The following is a 16,001-nucleotide window of genomic DNA, read 5'->3' as shown; positions in this document are numbered from 1 at the left end:
AGATCAATGTCCCTACACATTCATATAACTTTTACATTCATATAACTTTTTATCATTCAGCACACCTTATCTTGAGGCATCCTTCAGACAATCCTTTGAGTTAGGTTTCCATCAATCAACAAATATTTTTTAGTTTACTCCAGGTACTATGCTAGAAGCTAGGAATATGAACACAATGACTGAAACAATTCCTACTCCCAAGGAATTTATATTCTAATAGGGAACACAACAAGGAGATATATAGGTATATGCAGATTAAATAGAAAAAAAAAATAAATGCAATGCAGTTTTAGAGGGACTGTACTTCTTTCAGTGCCAGTTGGGAGCAATCAAAAAAGGCTTCACTTAAAAAGTGAAGCTTGACCTGCATCTTGAAGAAAGAGAGGCAAAGGAGAGGAAAAAGTATATTCTAGACATGGGAGTCAGTTGGTGCAAAGGAAGGAATATAAGATATGAATAGGTCATACAAGTGTTGTTGCCATTTTATAGATGTGAAAATGAAGCTCAAATAGGTAAAATATTAGATGATTTATTGAAGGCCACATAGCTCATAATAGGGAGAAATGGGAATTTGATATGATATTTATGATTCAAAATACAAAATACATTTGGGGGAGGGCACAAGGAGGTTTGAGGGTAAAACATTTTTGTGAAGAGGAAAAAGACTAAGTCTGATTTGACAAAGTGACTGAGAAAGATATAAACAAAATGTTTGGATGGAGTTTAGGTTATCTGAGGGGATTAAGGCTAAAATAGTAGTCTGGAACCAAAGAGGAATAGACTTGGAATGTCTGGCTAAAGACTTTGAGCTTCATATAAAAAATGAGGGATCACATATTATTTTTTTAAACTTGATGATAGGAATAAATGGATCTCAGTTAACAAGTATCTTCAATGTACTATGAGTATAGTCTGGGTCATTTACTATTGGAGTTTGCTTATGTCTATACTGGGGAAGTTTGATTCCTTGACAAACAAATAGAGTCACAGAAAGGGGCTACAGGCAAGAGACATATTGCAGAGTTGGTAAATATAGTCAATAATAGAGAATCATTGGGATCCAGAGAAGGAAGCAAAATTGAAAACAAAGTGAGAGGCAGTGACAATTGAATTTTATCAAAAGAAAAGGTATAGATTCAGCCAAAGAGATTATACAATTTGTCAAATCATGTGAGTTGAGTTTATCTATGATCTCAGAAGCTGTTATCATCATTTAAATTAGCTATGTATATATATCATATGTATATATATTGTTGTTATAAGAGTGAGTATGTAATCGTTGAATCCTCAGAATCTGTAAATGACATTAATTGGATAACCTTAATTTTAGCCAAAACAACTGAATATAAGTTGAAAATGATATAAGGAAAACAATTGTGTCAAATATTGGCTAAGTAAATGTCAACTTTGAACAACAAAATATATATGGATAATAACCAGCTAACCATGGAACCTCCTGGACAAATATTAGATATTAGTCAAAAATAGGGGTGTTGTTGATTTTAGTCATGATTTAGACTTTTGCTTTAACATACTTATATATGCAATTACATGGATCATATATATATGCATATATACATATCTGATACAAATATATCAGAATTCCATTCAAACTACAAAATCCAGCATTGGAGAGAGTAACACCTATATTGTTATCTTTCTATGTCTGAGAGAGGTGTTTTATATATGTATACATATATACATAGTTAGAGAGATAGAGATAGATAAACAGAGATAGAGAGAGTAACAGAAATAGAAACAGAGAAAGACAGAAAGGCGGAGTGACAAAGAGACAATAACAGAGACAGAAAGAGAAACAGAGTGACAGAGAAACAGAGACAAGAGAGAAATGGAGAGTGATAGAGAAAAAGAGAGACCGAAACAGAGACAGAAAGAGGCAGTGACAGAGAGACAGAGAAAGAGACAGAAACAGAGACAGAGACACAAAGACAGAGAGAAAGAATGCATGTGCATGGAATATATGATAGTAATAAAATTATATTTATGTGCATTTTATAGTACTTTATACTTTTAATATGAGTTCATATGTGATCTTCACTACATTATCATATCAACATATAAGTTAACCAAAACATATCCATATATTCACAACTATATGTGTATGTATATCACTTGAAGGTTTATAACACACTCTCCTATTAAAGTTTAAAATTGCACTAGGACTTTGGGGGCACATTTTATAAAGCAAGAATAATTACTGAAATTGGCTGACGAGGAAATTTAGGCCTCTAGAGATAAAATTACTTGTTTAAGGCCTCTACTGTGTTACTGGCAGAATGAGAACTCTGGATTAATATCCTTTCCATTGAAACATGCTGGCAGGTAGAAGAAGGCTAAAATTGCCATTAGAAGATTTGGGTTTGAACCTTACTTTACCATTCACTAATTAGGTGACCTTTGGCAATCCTTTTGCTTTTTCAGGTACAAAAATACTCATCCGTAAAATCCATGGCTTAGACTGCCACTTGGTCTCTAAGATGACTTCCAGATCTTGTAGATTTAGACCCAGTTCTTGCTTGTAAGAATGATGTTTTATGTTAAAAGCTTAATAAATGTGCATTGAATGAGTTGACTCATTGTATACTGTATCCCAATCGGTCATTTTTATTCTGAAGTCATACTCCTGACAGTGTTGATAGCCACAAGGAGGAGTGAAGTTGGAGAGAGATGCAGTCCTACTCTACCCCACACATTGCAATAAGAATGGTAGTAATTATAAGTTGAACCTTCAAGCTGTAGTATATATGGGGTGGGGGTGGGGGGAAACTAAAGATATCTCCCCTCTGAATGCTAAGGAAAAACAACCTGGGAGAGAGATGAAGAGGGCCGTGTGGACACCTCCCACAGAAGCCTTCTGACTGGTTAGCCTTATATATTCATCTGTCCTCCAGGGGTTGATTCATTGATGCCAATACTGTCTGCAGTTGCCCCAGCAGGAGAACTTGGAGCATTAGTTCAAGCTCTCTTAATCCTGGAAGAAAGATAACCATAATGGTTACTGTGTATATAAAGGTAGCATTCCTGACCTGCTGCCCTGTGAGGAGAGCATAGGCTTTGAATCACATTCCTGGTCTTAGGAATGAGTTTGTACTTAGTCATTTTGAGCCTGGGGGAGTAAGTTTCAGAACTGAACCTGACCTCTAGTTTTAGTTTTGTTACTTTCTGGCCATGTGAATATTTGTGTATGTTTTTGAAGATCATTATAGCTTGCTCATCTACCTTTTCCTTCATTCTTACTAACTTTTTAATTACTTAATTATTATCCTTTCTATTGTCTATTCCTGAATAATTACTATATATAGACTTTATCCAAGTCTATATGTGATTTCTATCTTCCTTTGCTTATCAGGGCTAAAAAATATTGCAGTGTCTATCTAGAATAACCCACTGGTTTTCTCAATGAGGAAACTGAGGTCCAGAGTGGGAAATTAACTTTCCTGAGGTCAGACAGCAAGTTAATGGCCAAGGCAAAAAAAAAAATCTGGTTACCCAACTACCAGTCTACTGCTTTTACCATACCATGTCCAAAAGTTAACTATGTTTGTTTATTTTTTGTGATCAATTATAATAGTTATACTAATAAATAGATTTTGTGTGCTAATTGCCTAAGAGACAAATATTTGTGAGAACAAGAAAATCCACTGATAGTAAATGCTTCTGGCATCTACTAAAACCACCAGTTTATTTCCATTGTGAGAGTGGTTCCGGCACCAGTGTGAGGAAGCAGGACTTTCCCCTGATATTTCCTCCCTTGAACCACATGGTTTATGATTTAATTTATTACAGTTGTGGTTTGTGGAGTTCATGTTTTTCCTGCCTTCTTTGGTATAGACACACAGCTTTGGAATTGAGACTTCTGGAAGAACTTTGGGAAAATTAGTTGGGATCAAATTTTGCATTTATAAGAAATATTAAATGTTAAGATGGGATCAGTAAAATAATGGCCTTTTACTTCCTGACCTCTTCACCAATCCCACCCACCACCATCACTACATGAGTTAAACAAAGATGAATAAACCACAGTCTACTCTCATGAAGATCTACTTGGGAGGATAAAATATAATTGCAATTATGCAGAGCAAAATATAAAAGTATGGAGAAATAAGAATAAAGCATTATGAGATTCCAAATGTGCCAAGGATCTCTTCTAGCTGGAGAACTCAGGGAAGGCTTCATGGAGGAGTTGCTGGGCTTAGAAAGATGAGAGTTTGAATTGGTAAAGATATGATCCTTCATTCCATCCTAAACAAAGGAAGCTGCAAAATTCATCCTCCTTCAAGTCCTTTCCCCTCTCCATTCTATCCATCTTCCTCTGCTTCTTCAAAACTCTGCCCAAATTCACCTCCAACTTGGAGCCCTCCCTGACTGACTCACACCTGATTTCAGTCATGCCAATCTATTCTTCATTCTTCCTACCTTTTCTGATTACTTATACCTTCTGTGGTTTATCCCTGAGCAGCTATTTTTGAGTTTGTTCAAGTCTCTATTTCTGACATCTGTGGTTTGAAGTACCAATGCCTTTCTTGTCTTGACTTCCAGATTGTAAACTCTCCCATATGTCCCAGACACAGTGTCCAGTACACAGTGAACACTCAGGAAATACACCCTCTCATATAATCTTCCATGATTATGCTTCACTCTAAAGGGCTATCACTGTATTTTCCTGCTTTCCTATAAGCATCTCCTTTCATACTTATCTATGTTCAGCTCTGTCCTAATTGTTCTCAAGGTCACTGTTTCACAAGAGTGGAGGAGTTCATTTCCCATGGGGTATGATTTGAGGAGTTCCAGGAAAGACCCCTGGCAGGATAGGAAAATGAGTGGGAATTTTCTCTCACAAACTTTCCCCTAGAAATTGAAATTCTACCATTAGAGATTAATTTCTTTAAAATTTTTAGTCCATAAGAGCCCCTTGATTAATTATGAATACCCCTGGGAAGGGTCTCTTTTAATTTATCTGTGGACTTAATTGTTAATCAAGTGCTTTTGCAGGGAAAGCAAGTATCTGCAGGACTGAAGCACTAGAGAGTTTCCTAGGATGGAGAGCAAAGGGAGCGATGTGGAAAGGGATAAAGTATAGAAAAGAGAGATGAAAAGACCCCTCAAGATGAAGGTGTGTTTTTTTTTTAAGTTTTTCTGAGATCTAGACTCTGGCATAAAATTTGACCAGAGTCCCATTGCTGGAAAAGCATATTTAGACAGGAGGGGTGAGTAATTATGTTCAAGCTTAAGGATCTTAACTTGAGTAAAATATATTTATTTAAATATTTAAACATATTTTAAAATAATACATAAATATATTATATTATAACATATGAATAAATATATAAAATACAATTAATAAGATAACATATGTGCATGTATGTATCTGTACACATGTGTATATATATGGGTATATGCAATATTATGCATATCTATTATGCTCTATATTTGCATATTATTGAATATGCTAATATATATATCATATACATAGATGTACATACATGCCTCTTTAGGGTTTACAAAAAATTTACTTAATAATAATTGAAATTTATCTAGTGTTTCACATAAATACATTATCTCATTTAAACTTGAATAACTGTACTGAATGTATTATAAGTCATAGGATCATTTAAAGCTAGAATTTTATTGTTACCTAATTAACTTTTTCATTTATGAATGAAGAGACTGAGGTTCATAGTGTTTAAATGTCATCATCAATCATCATAGGAGAGACCCAGATCCTCCCAATGGCAAGTTCAGTTTTTTCTTTATGATGCTATCCTGTTTTTTAGATGTTTGGTCTGTTGTGTTATCCTTACATCCTTACATCCTGTAAGGAAGTAATTAATATCAATCCCTAAGTCCCTAAACTATCTTCTGGTGCCCTGCCTGCCCTGATACTTCTAAAAACAGATCCCCCTCCCATCCTGTTCAATCACCTGGTGTCTATTTCTCCTAAGTCTTTTACCAAGACTTAACCTAAGGCTTTAGAAATCTAAATAGGATAAGAACACTAGCCAGTCATTAGATTTCTGATGAAAAGTTCAGACCATTAAAGTCTACAAGAGAACAGAAAACTTATCATTTAGGAACTACACAGTAACCTCTGAATCAGAAAAGGAAAAAATGATTATGGATAAACAGTTAATCAACAAGTATTTATTTAAAATATGTGTTTATTAAAATTTATTAAAAATTATTATTATATATCATTATATTGTATATTATATTATTAAATTATATATTATTATTATATATATTTATTATTTATTTAAAATATTTAAAATGCCAAACATTGTGCTAATCACTGGAGAGACAAGGACAAAGAACGGGGAATGTGATGTCCAGGGCCCTGGGATCCTCTCTATGATGGATACCAAGATGTGTATGGCTTGTGTAGTAAATTCTGTACTCTTCCCCCCCTTAAGATCCAGGGAGGAAGACAAAGCATATGAAAAGATAACTAATACTACAAGCCAGAGTGTCAGGCCAATGTGTTCCACTATTGCCAGTTGGCTGTGGATCATATAATACCCCCTATCTGAAGAGTCAAAAGTGCAGGTCACCCAAAGAGCAGTGAAGAAATGGCCAGTAGACAGAAACTGGCTGCTGCAGATCTCCATTGAGATTTGGCATCAAAGACAGACTCCAAGAAATGTCTTATCAGAGAAGCAGGTGGGCCAGGGCTGTAGGAAGGGTTAACTTTAGTGGGCAGACAGGTGCCCCCCTAATACTAAAGTCATAGGAACTAGCATTTAAATGGTGCTTTAAGGTTTGTGAAGGTCTTCATAAATACCTCATGATAATCTTGGAAGGCTGGTGATTGTTATTATTAAGTATTGTTAATACAAATTAATAATATAATTTATAACATATTAATACAATTTATCATATAATTATAATTAGTAACAATAATATTACTGCTAAAAGATCCAGAAGAAGGCTTCTTTCGTGTTATGTGATATCATGCTGTGTAATAACAGTTATACAGAACAAAGGATTATGGGTAGGTAATGATAAATATTGTTTGTTAATGGGAAAATCTGTGAGTCAGATCAGTAGTCTATTGAAGTAGATCATAAGTGATGGAGGAGATCAATTTAGGAAGAATTTGTTGTGCACTGGTGTAATTGGGGCAATCTGGAAAAGGTGAGATTTGAATTGGGAATCCAAGGATAGATAGGAGTCAGATAAACAAAAAGAAGGTAAAATAGTTTGAACAAAAGCCAAGAGCTGAGACTACACAGGATATCAGGAAGATGCACAGTCAGAGGATTAATCTAGCTGGACTGAAGTGTATACAAAGAGAAGTATGGAAAAAATCAAGCTGTAAAGGTAGAAGGGAACTAAATTGCGAAGGTCTATGAATTCTTTCTCTTTCCCATTCCCCACATACCTATTTCTTCCCAGTTTATGTCTCTCTTTATTTCTATTTTTCTTCTTCCTTCCCTCTCTCACCTCTTCTTTTTTAATTTTTTCCTCCAATTCTCCTCCCTGTGGGGACCTTCGAGAGATAGAGAGGTAACTAAACCCTGATACCTCTGTGCTGACCTCTGTATTCTGTTCAGCATCACTTGGAGGGGTTCTCTGAAAAAAAAAAATGCACTTAGTTTGAGCATAAGGAACTGTAGTCATTCAGTAAAATGGCCTTGAAACTGTACATGTTATTGAAAAAAAAAAAAAAAAAAAAAGCTTTTAACACCCCAGGTAGAAGTCTCCTTTGAAATAATTTCAAAAATCACTATTAAGAATGATACCCCAAAAGCCAAAGAGAAAGCCACCCTCTGATTTCCAGCAAGCCGAAGAAATATGTGGTGTGAAAACACATTTAATCTTTTCTGGCTAGTGCATGAACGGTGCATACTTGTGCACACAGAGCCCCTGAATTTAGTCTCCTCACAATGTTAGAATTCCTGAGTACAGAAATGTTCTAAATGTTCTCATATACAGGGCACAGTAAGTGGCCTTCTCTCTTTCCCCCCTTTTTAATGATCTAAGAAAAACCGGGGGCTTATAGGAAAAAACGCCTGCTGTCTCTGAACGTGGGTGTTTTCCAGTCACTTTCCAGGCTTGGTTCCCACCCAAGGGAAGAAAAATCACGGAGAAGAAATCCTAGTAATTGGCTACATAGCCCAGTGTGAACCTTTCTAAGCACCCGCTCCACTGGGGAGGCAAAGAAGGAGAGATCTCATGGGTTCCTGAATTTTTACCGTAGGGGAATAACTCACAAGGGTTTCTTGTTGCTTTTGGATTAAAGGGGGCTGTCCCCAATGTTCCCACAAAAAGAAATAACAATCCATTAATTGTATTTAGTCCTTTATTCTTTTCAAAGCATTTTTCTACCCAATATTAGGATTTGATATTCACAGTTTTCCAGGGAGGTAAATAAGACAGATATATTCTCATTTTATTGAGAAAAAAATTAAGGACCAGTAAGTTTAAGTATATACACCTGCAGTCAGTGTAAGCAGTATCATTTCTATAATGCCCTTACTCCAAAAATGTCAATGATCCTAATATCTTAAGGATAAAGTCCAAACTATTCATGCTGGCATTAAGGCCTACTAATCTGGCTGCAATCTTCACTATAGTCTATTCATCATTCCCCCAAGCCAATTTCTACATTCTAATCTCCATACCTTTGTTCACATGATTTTCCCTGCCTAAAATGCCTTCCATTGATCCTATTTGCTTAGATCTACCTTTCCTTCAAGGCCCCTATATCCCATTTCCTATAGAAGCCTTCTAGACCAATCAAGCTTGCCATACTCTCTTCACCCAGCTTTGAATACATTTAGAATTTAATTATCTGTACCATTTTTGATATTGTTAATCATATAATGTATTGTGATATTACTATAATCCCATGAATTGTATGTAAGTAAGAAAAGGGCCAAGTTAGCAAATCTCTCAACATTCCCTACATAACATTTCCATACATCCAGTTGATGCTTTTGTTAATAGCAATATAACAACTCACATTTACATAGCACTTTAAAAAATATAAAGTGTTTTTTCTCCCTGGACAGCTCTGTAGAGATCAATAATTACTTATCTTAAAAAAATAATAATAAATTCATTGGCATTTCTTATTTTTTACATCACTTCATTTACTAATATATCTCCCCATTCCAGAAAGCTATTGCTTCTAATATGAAATAAAAAGTAAAGAGAAAAAATAAAAAGATAGGAAGCAAAACCAACAAATAGCATCAAGCAACTTGTGTAGCATATGTAATGTTTCAAGTTCATAGTCCCCCACTTGTGCAAAGAAGGAAAGAGAGATGCATTCTCATAACTCCCCTTTAGATCCAAGCTTGGTTATTATAATTATATGGTGTTCAGTTTTATTTTATTGTTGTTTCTGTTCTTTCTTTTTCATTACATGTATATAGTTTACCTGGTTCTGCTTACTTTACTTTGCATCTGTTCGTATAAGTCTTTTCATGCCTTTCTTATTCTTTATATTAATCATTCTCTTCAGAGCAGGAATATGCAATTATGTTCACAGTTGAGGGTTAGTATTGCCAACTTGATTTTTCTTTCTTTTTTTCAAAGAAAATTCTCTTTTATTAAAAAAGCAAATAAGACATCCATCTTCATATAGCTAAAGTCTCTTTTTATTAAAGCTTTTTATTTTCAAAACATATACATAGATTATTTTCAACATTCACCTTTTCAAAATCTTATGTTCCAAATGTTCTTTCCTTCCCTTCCCCTCTCCCCTCCCCTAGACAGTAAGCAATCCAATATGTTAAACGTGCAATCTTTCAATATATATTTCCACAATTATCATACTGCATAAGAAAAATCAGATCAAAAAAAAAAAATGAGAAAGAAAATGAAATGCAAACAATCACAGAAAAGTGAAATTACTATGTTGTGATCCACACTCAGTCCCCACACTCCTCTCTCTGGGAGCACATGGCTCTCTCCATCACAAGACTTGAATCACCTTGCAGGCCAACTTGATTTTTCTAAAGAGCAGTTTTTGCCTTATGTTATTCTCACTCAAGCTCTGGTGATACTCTATTACCTATTACCAGTGGCTACCTATTAACTTTAGGATTAAAAAAGAAAAGAAAAAAAATAACACCTTTGTTTATGGAGTATATCACATCTTTCCATTCTTCTTCTATATAGCTTTCTTCCATACAGTCTATGGTTCAGAAGTACTGGCACATTTGTTTTTCTGAACATAAAATGCTCCCAGCTCTGTATTTGTTAAATGAATTAATTAATTTGTTTTTGAAGAACAACAGAGACACTTAAGCTGAATTTTTCTTGACATAAATTTCTGACAAAATGTAGTTTAGATATGATAAAGACAAAGATTAGTCAGTTCATACCATGGAACCCATAAAGGATGTCTACTTCTAAGCAGTGAAATGATTTAGAATCCAGGGAAAATCTGGGATTGTATCCCCTTCAATGCTGACTAATTATGTGGCCATGAATTCACTTCCTCTTTCTTAGCATTCATTTCCCCATTTATTGGCATAACAAAATAAGTGATATATATCTCACAGGTTGTTGTGAAGATCAAATGAGATAATTTATGTAAAACACTTTGCAAATCTTAAAGTACCATATAAATATCAGTTCTTATCCATAACATAATAATTAGGCATGAAAAAAAAAAAAAACCTGGAGGCATACTTTCATGCTGCTAGTAGTCAGCCTGTTACAGTGGGAAAATCTTGGGTCTCGTGAGACCTGAGTTGCAGTCAGAGGAATCACAGAATGGCAGAGCTGGAGGAGACCTGAAATCACCTAATATATCCAGAGATGTGCTAGAGCCTATTCAAATCACCTTACAAGAACCAATGATTAAATTTTCAGTGTATTTATATCTCAGAAATCAAAGATCTACAAATAAGGGCTTGATTTATTGTTTGTTGATTTTCTAGAATTAAAAAAGTGATAGTGACAATCTTAATAATGCAGATTAAACTTTGTGTGTATACATATACATGTAATAATTGTTGTTATTCACCTCATGGTCAACTCTTCATGATTCTGTATACCATACCATCCATGAGGTTTTCTTGGCAAAGATATTGGGATGGTTTGCCATTTCCTTATTCAGTGGATTAAGATAAACAAAGGTTAGTGACTTGCCCAGGATCACACAATTAGTGATTGTCAGAGGCCAGATTTTAACTTAAATTTTCCTAGTTTCAAACTCATTACTTATATACACAATTAAAAGATAGTAAAAAAAAAACAAAGAATCAAGTCAGTCATTCTATGAAATACTTAATGTACATCTAGTCTAATATATGCATGACTTGAGAGAGGATATATGTATATGTTTGTATATATACATATATGTGTAGGTAGGTATGTATACACACATATAGCCATATATAATAATAAGAAAGTATTATTATATATGGCTATATGTGTATATGTATGTATGTACATGCACATACACAAACATATATCTTTTCCTCTCACATAAGCCCTAGCTACTAAATCTTTCTTAATTCAATCTAAAATTGAATTAGCTTCCTTGGATGTCAAATCATACTGTCAAATCACTGATATGAATCAAATTCATAGTTAGCTTTCAGTCTACCAAAACTTTCTTTCTCTCTCCCTCTCTATGTGTCTCTGTCTCTCATAGATACATATGTATTTTATATGATAAAACAGATGGATATTATATATATATATATACATCTGTGCACATATGTATTTATGGTTCTGTACCTCTGTGCATGCACACATCTGTATACACACAATTAAACATTTACCAGGATAGCATTATCGTTAACCTCTGTTTATCTCAGTTTCCTCAACTTTAAACTAAAGAAAATAATAGCACCTACCTAAAGTGTAGAGAGTAAAGTGCTTAGCACGGTTCAATTGCTTGTTCCCTCCCCCATCTCCTCACTTTACAGATGAGGAGAGTGAATTCATAAAGGAAAATGACTTGTCCAATCAAGACTGAAACCTAAATCTCCTGATTCCCTTTTTCCTGTTCTTTCTTCCTGCCTGCACCAGCTCATTATCACATTGGTTAATTAGGATCGTCTATGCAGGGTCCCTCATTGAAGCATAATCATTTCATTAATTAGCTAAGACCTGGTGCCTCACTGACAGGATAAGTAGATGAAAAATGTCCATTGAGGCTGGGTCTTTGCTATGAAATGCACGCACCAAAAAATGTAAATCTGGATTCTGGAAACAACTGATCCTAATGTGACATGATATCTAGGCTTTTAACCATCTACAACTGTTTGCTGGACACTCTCTAGTATACTTGGGTCTTTCCTAAAATCCAGATCTGAATGCTAGTCAGGTCAGACTAGCACAAGGATGAGAAATCTCCTCATTCCATCTCTTCACCTTCAATTCCCAAGTCCCATCAAGTCTTCGTTATTAGGCCTTTTTTTTTTCTTCAATTTTTAAACATTTTTATTTAAAATTATGAGTTCCAAGTTCTATTCCTCCTTCCCATCCACTCTCCCTAAGATAATAAGCAATCAAATATAACTTATACATATGTAATTATATAAAACATTTCCATGTTAGTCATTTCATAGAAAAAGACTCAAAAGAAAAAAATAAAAGTAAAAATAGCATGCTTTAGTCTAAATTCAATCAATATTAATGCTTTCTCTATAAACTAAAAGTATGTTTCATCATTTAATCCTTTGGGATTGTCTTGAATCATTGTATTGCTGAGGATAACTAAGTCATTCAAAGCTCTTCATGGAATAATAATGTTATTATTATGTATAAAGTTCTCCTGGTTCTGCTTACTTCACTTTGCATCAGTTTATGTAAATCCAAGTTTTTTCTGAAATCATATTGCTTCTTGTAATGTTCTTGGTTAGTTTTCTGGAGGTCTTGGAGCAGCCTTCTTTTCAGTAGAGTAATCACCACAAGAATAGCCAGGTATTAAAGTCCAAAGTCTTTATTTTCTCCTTCACAATCTAGTTTCCTTGCCTGGAGCCTGGGCTAGCTTTCTTAAGGCCTCTCAGAGTGGCCTTGGTCTCAGTGGAGAAATGCAGGAAGATAGGCCAGCTACCACAAGGCTGATGAAGATGGAATGAATCTGTCTCTGGGTCCTTTCTGAGTCTCTCTCCCAGCCCTTCTGAGTCTGTATCTGGCTCTCACTCTGACTGAGTTTGTCGAAGCTTTTTTATATGCTCTATTTTGAGTATAAACCAATCATTATATCACTAGGAAACCATTATTTGTTGTAAGATTAAATCAATCATACTGAACTTAGAGAACTATTAATCACCATATTAAACTAGATAACCATTGTCTCATCAATACTATTGAGTTAGAACCTTGTAAGAATCCTTGTTTTAAGTACAGAGTTCTGGCCCATAACAGCTTGTCATTTCTTATACTACAATAATATTCCATGACAATCATATACCACAGATTGTGTAGCCACTCCTCAATTGATGGGTATTCCTTTAATTTCCAATTCTTAGCCATTACAAAAAGAGATGCTATAAATATTTTTGTACAAATAGGTCCTTTCCCCTATTTTTGGATGTCCTTGGGAATAGACTTAGTACTGATATTGCTGGATCAAAGGGTATACACAGTTTTATAGCTCATTGAACATAGTTCCAAATTGCTCTTCAGAAAAGTTGAATCCATTCACAACCATTCACAACAATGTTTTAGTATCCCAGTTTTCCCACATACCTTCCAACATCCAACATTTTCCTTTCTTTGTCATCTTAGCCCTAATAGATATGAGGTAGTAGCTCAGAGTTGTTTTAATTTGCATTTCTCTGATCAATAATGATTTAGAATTTTTTTTTCATATGCCTATAGATAGCTTTGAATTCTTTGAAATCTGCATGGTCGTAACATTTTACCACCTACCAATTGGAGAATGACTTGTATTTTTTATAAATTTGATTTGAGAAATGAGGTCTTTATCAGAGATACTAGTTGCAAAAATTTTCCCCCAATTTTTTACTTTCCTTATAATTTTGGTTTCACTGGTTTTGTTTATGTAAAACTTTAAAATTTTATTATTAAAATGTTTTATTAAATGTTATTATTTTATTAAATTTATAAAAATTTATTGAATTTTATTATTAAACTAGAATTATCTATTTTATATTCTGTATGCTCTCTATAGCTCTTTTAGTCTTAAATTTTTTCTTCATCCATAAACCTGACAGATAAACAATTCCATACTCTCTTAATTTGCTTATGATATCACCTTTATGTATAAATTATGTACCTATTTTGGCTTTTTTCTTAGTATACAGTGTTAGATGTTAGTCTCTACCTAGTTTCTGCCATACTATTTTATAATTTTTCCAGCAGTTTTTTCAAATAATGAGTTTTTGGTTCCAAAAGCTTAAATCTTTTAATTTTTTATATACTAGATTTCTATGGTCATTTACTAAAACATAATCTATACCCAATCAATTCCACCAAATTGTTTTGATAATTCTACTTTATAATACAGTTTGAGATCTGGTACATCTAGACCACCTTCTTTTGAATTTGTTTTCATTGATTTCCTTGATATCCTTGAGCTTTTGTTCTTTTAGATGAATTGTTATTTTTTCTAGCCCTACAAAATAATTTTTGATAGTTTGATTAGTATTCCTTGAATAAATTAGTTTAGGCGGAATTGTTATTAGATTGGTTCAGCCTATCCACGAGCAATTAATATTATTTCCAGTTGTTCAGATCTGACTTTGTGTGAAAAATATTTTGTAGTTGTGTTCATATAGTTCCTATGTTTGTCTGACAAGTAGACACTCAGGTATTTTATATTATCTATAATTATTTAAAATGAAATTTCTCTTTTTATCTCTTGCTGCTGAATTTTGTTAGTAATTCATAGACATACCAGTGATTTACATAGGTTTATTTTGAATTCCGTAACTTTGCTGAAGTTGTTAATAATTTCAAAAAAATTTTTGTTGATTCTGTATGATTTTGTAAGTATAACATCATATTCTCTGCAAAGAGTGATAGTTTTGTTTCCTCATTGTCTATTCTAACTTCTTTAATTTCTTTTTCTTCTCTTATTGCTATAGCTAACATTTCTAGTAAAATGTTGAATGACACAGGTGATAATGAGCATTCTTGCTTCACCCCTGATTGTATTGAGAAAGCTTCTTGCTTAACCCCATTACAGATTATAATTGCTGATGGTTTTAGACAAATATGATTTATTTTAAAATAAGCTCCATTTATTCCTATGCTCTTTAGTGTTTTTAATAGAGGTAGGTGCTATATTTTATCAGAGGCTTTTTCTGCATTTATTAAGCTAATGACATGATTAGTGTTGGTTTTCTATTGATATGATCAATTATGCATTCCTGGTATAAATCCTACCTGGTCATTATTAGCCCTTTCTTAATTTAGTTTAAAATTGAATCAACCTCCTTGGATCTCAAATCATACCATTGATTTATAGTGATTTTTTATGCTACCAAAATCTCCAGATTATTTTTTTCAGACAAACTCATTTCTAGTTACCCTTCTGCACCTATTATGTGTTTTGTTTGTTTGTTTTGTGAGGAAAGGTTTATGTGACTTACCTAAGGTCACATAGCTAGCAAGTTATCAAGTGTCTGAGGTTGAAAGAACTAAGGTCCTCTTGACTCCAGGCCCTATGCTCTATCCACTGCATTACCTAACTGCCCCAATGTATTTTTTTTTTAACACTCAATTTTTTTTTTTAATTTTTCAGTTTCAAATTCTCTCCTGCTAGCCTTTCCCCCAACCCATTGAAAAGGTAAGCAATATAATATCCATTATATATGTGAAGTTATACAAAGTATTTTAAACAAATTTTAACCTAATATTTTTCATTTTAATCTAATATTTAATTTAATTTAATATTTTTTTAAAAACATAACTTATTTCACCTTATTTGATTTGGACCAGCATTCTATTCTATGAGATCTATTTAGCTTTAAAATCTGTCATCCTGTGTTAGCTACCTCTGATCAATCCTTACTTCCATTTTCTGCCCATCTTTTCTAAAATCT

The 16,001-nt window shown here is 33.7% G+C and overlaps 1 protein-coding gene and 1 long non-coding RNA gene across 9 annotated transcripts in view; one reads left to right on the top strand and one right to left on the bottom strand.

Moving 5' to 3' along the window:
• The window catches only part of LOC141549636 (uncharacterized), a 154,576-nt gene that overhangs the window by 18,764 nt on the left and 119,811 nt on the right, over positions 1-16,001 (bottom strand). The window lies entirely within an intron of this gene.
• The window catches only part of ZBTB7C (zinc finger and BTB domain containing 7C), a 553,406-nt gene that overhangs the window by 458,614 nt on the left and 78,791 nt on the right, over positions 1-16,001 (top strand). For 5 of the 8 annotated variants that reach the window (XM_074279330.1, XM_074279331.1, XM_074279333.1 and 2 more), the window contains one exon: positions 15,701-15,745. The exons of the other annotated variants lie outside the window; for them this stretch is intronic. The gene's annotated coding sequence lies outside the window, so the exon portion shown is untranslated. The remainder of the gene's footprint in view (positions 1-15,700; positions 15,746-16,001) is intronic. 8 annotated transcript variants of the gene reach the window in all.

This window comes from Sminthopsis crassicaudata, chromosome 1 (assembly GCF_048593235.1).
Source record: "Sminthopsis crassicaudata isolate SCR6 chromosome 1, ASM4859323v1, whole genome shotgun sequence".
NCBI classification, from domain to species: Eukaryota; Metazoa; Chordata; class Mammalia; order Dasyuromorphia; family Dasyuridae; genus Sminthopsis; species Sminthopsis crassicaudata.
Note: the sequence above shows the minus strand (reverse complement) of the source record. Positions and strands in the feature narration are given on the sequence as shown.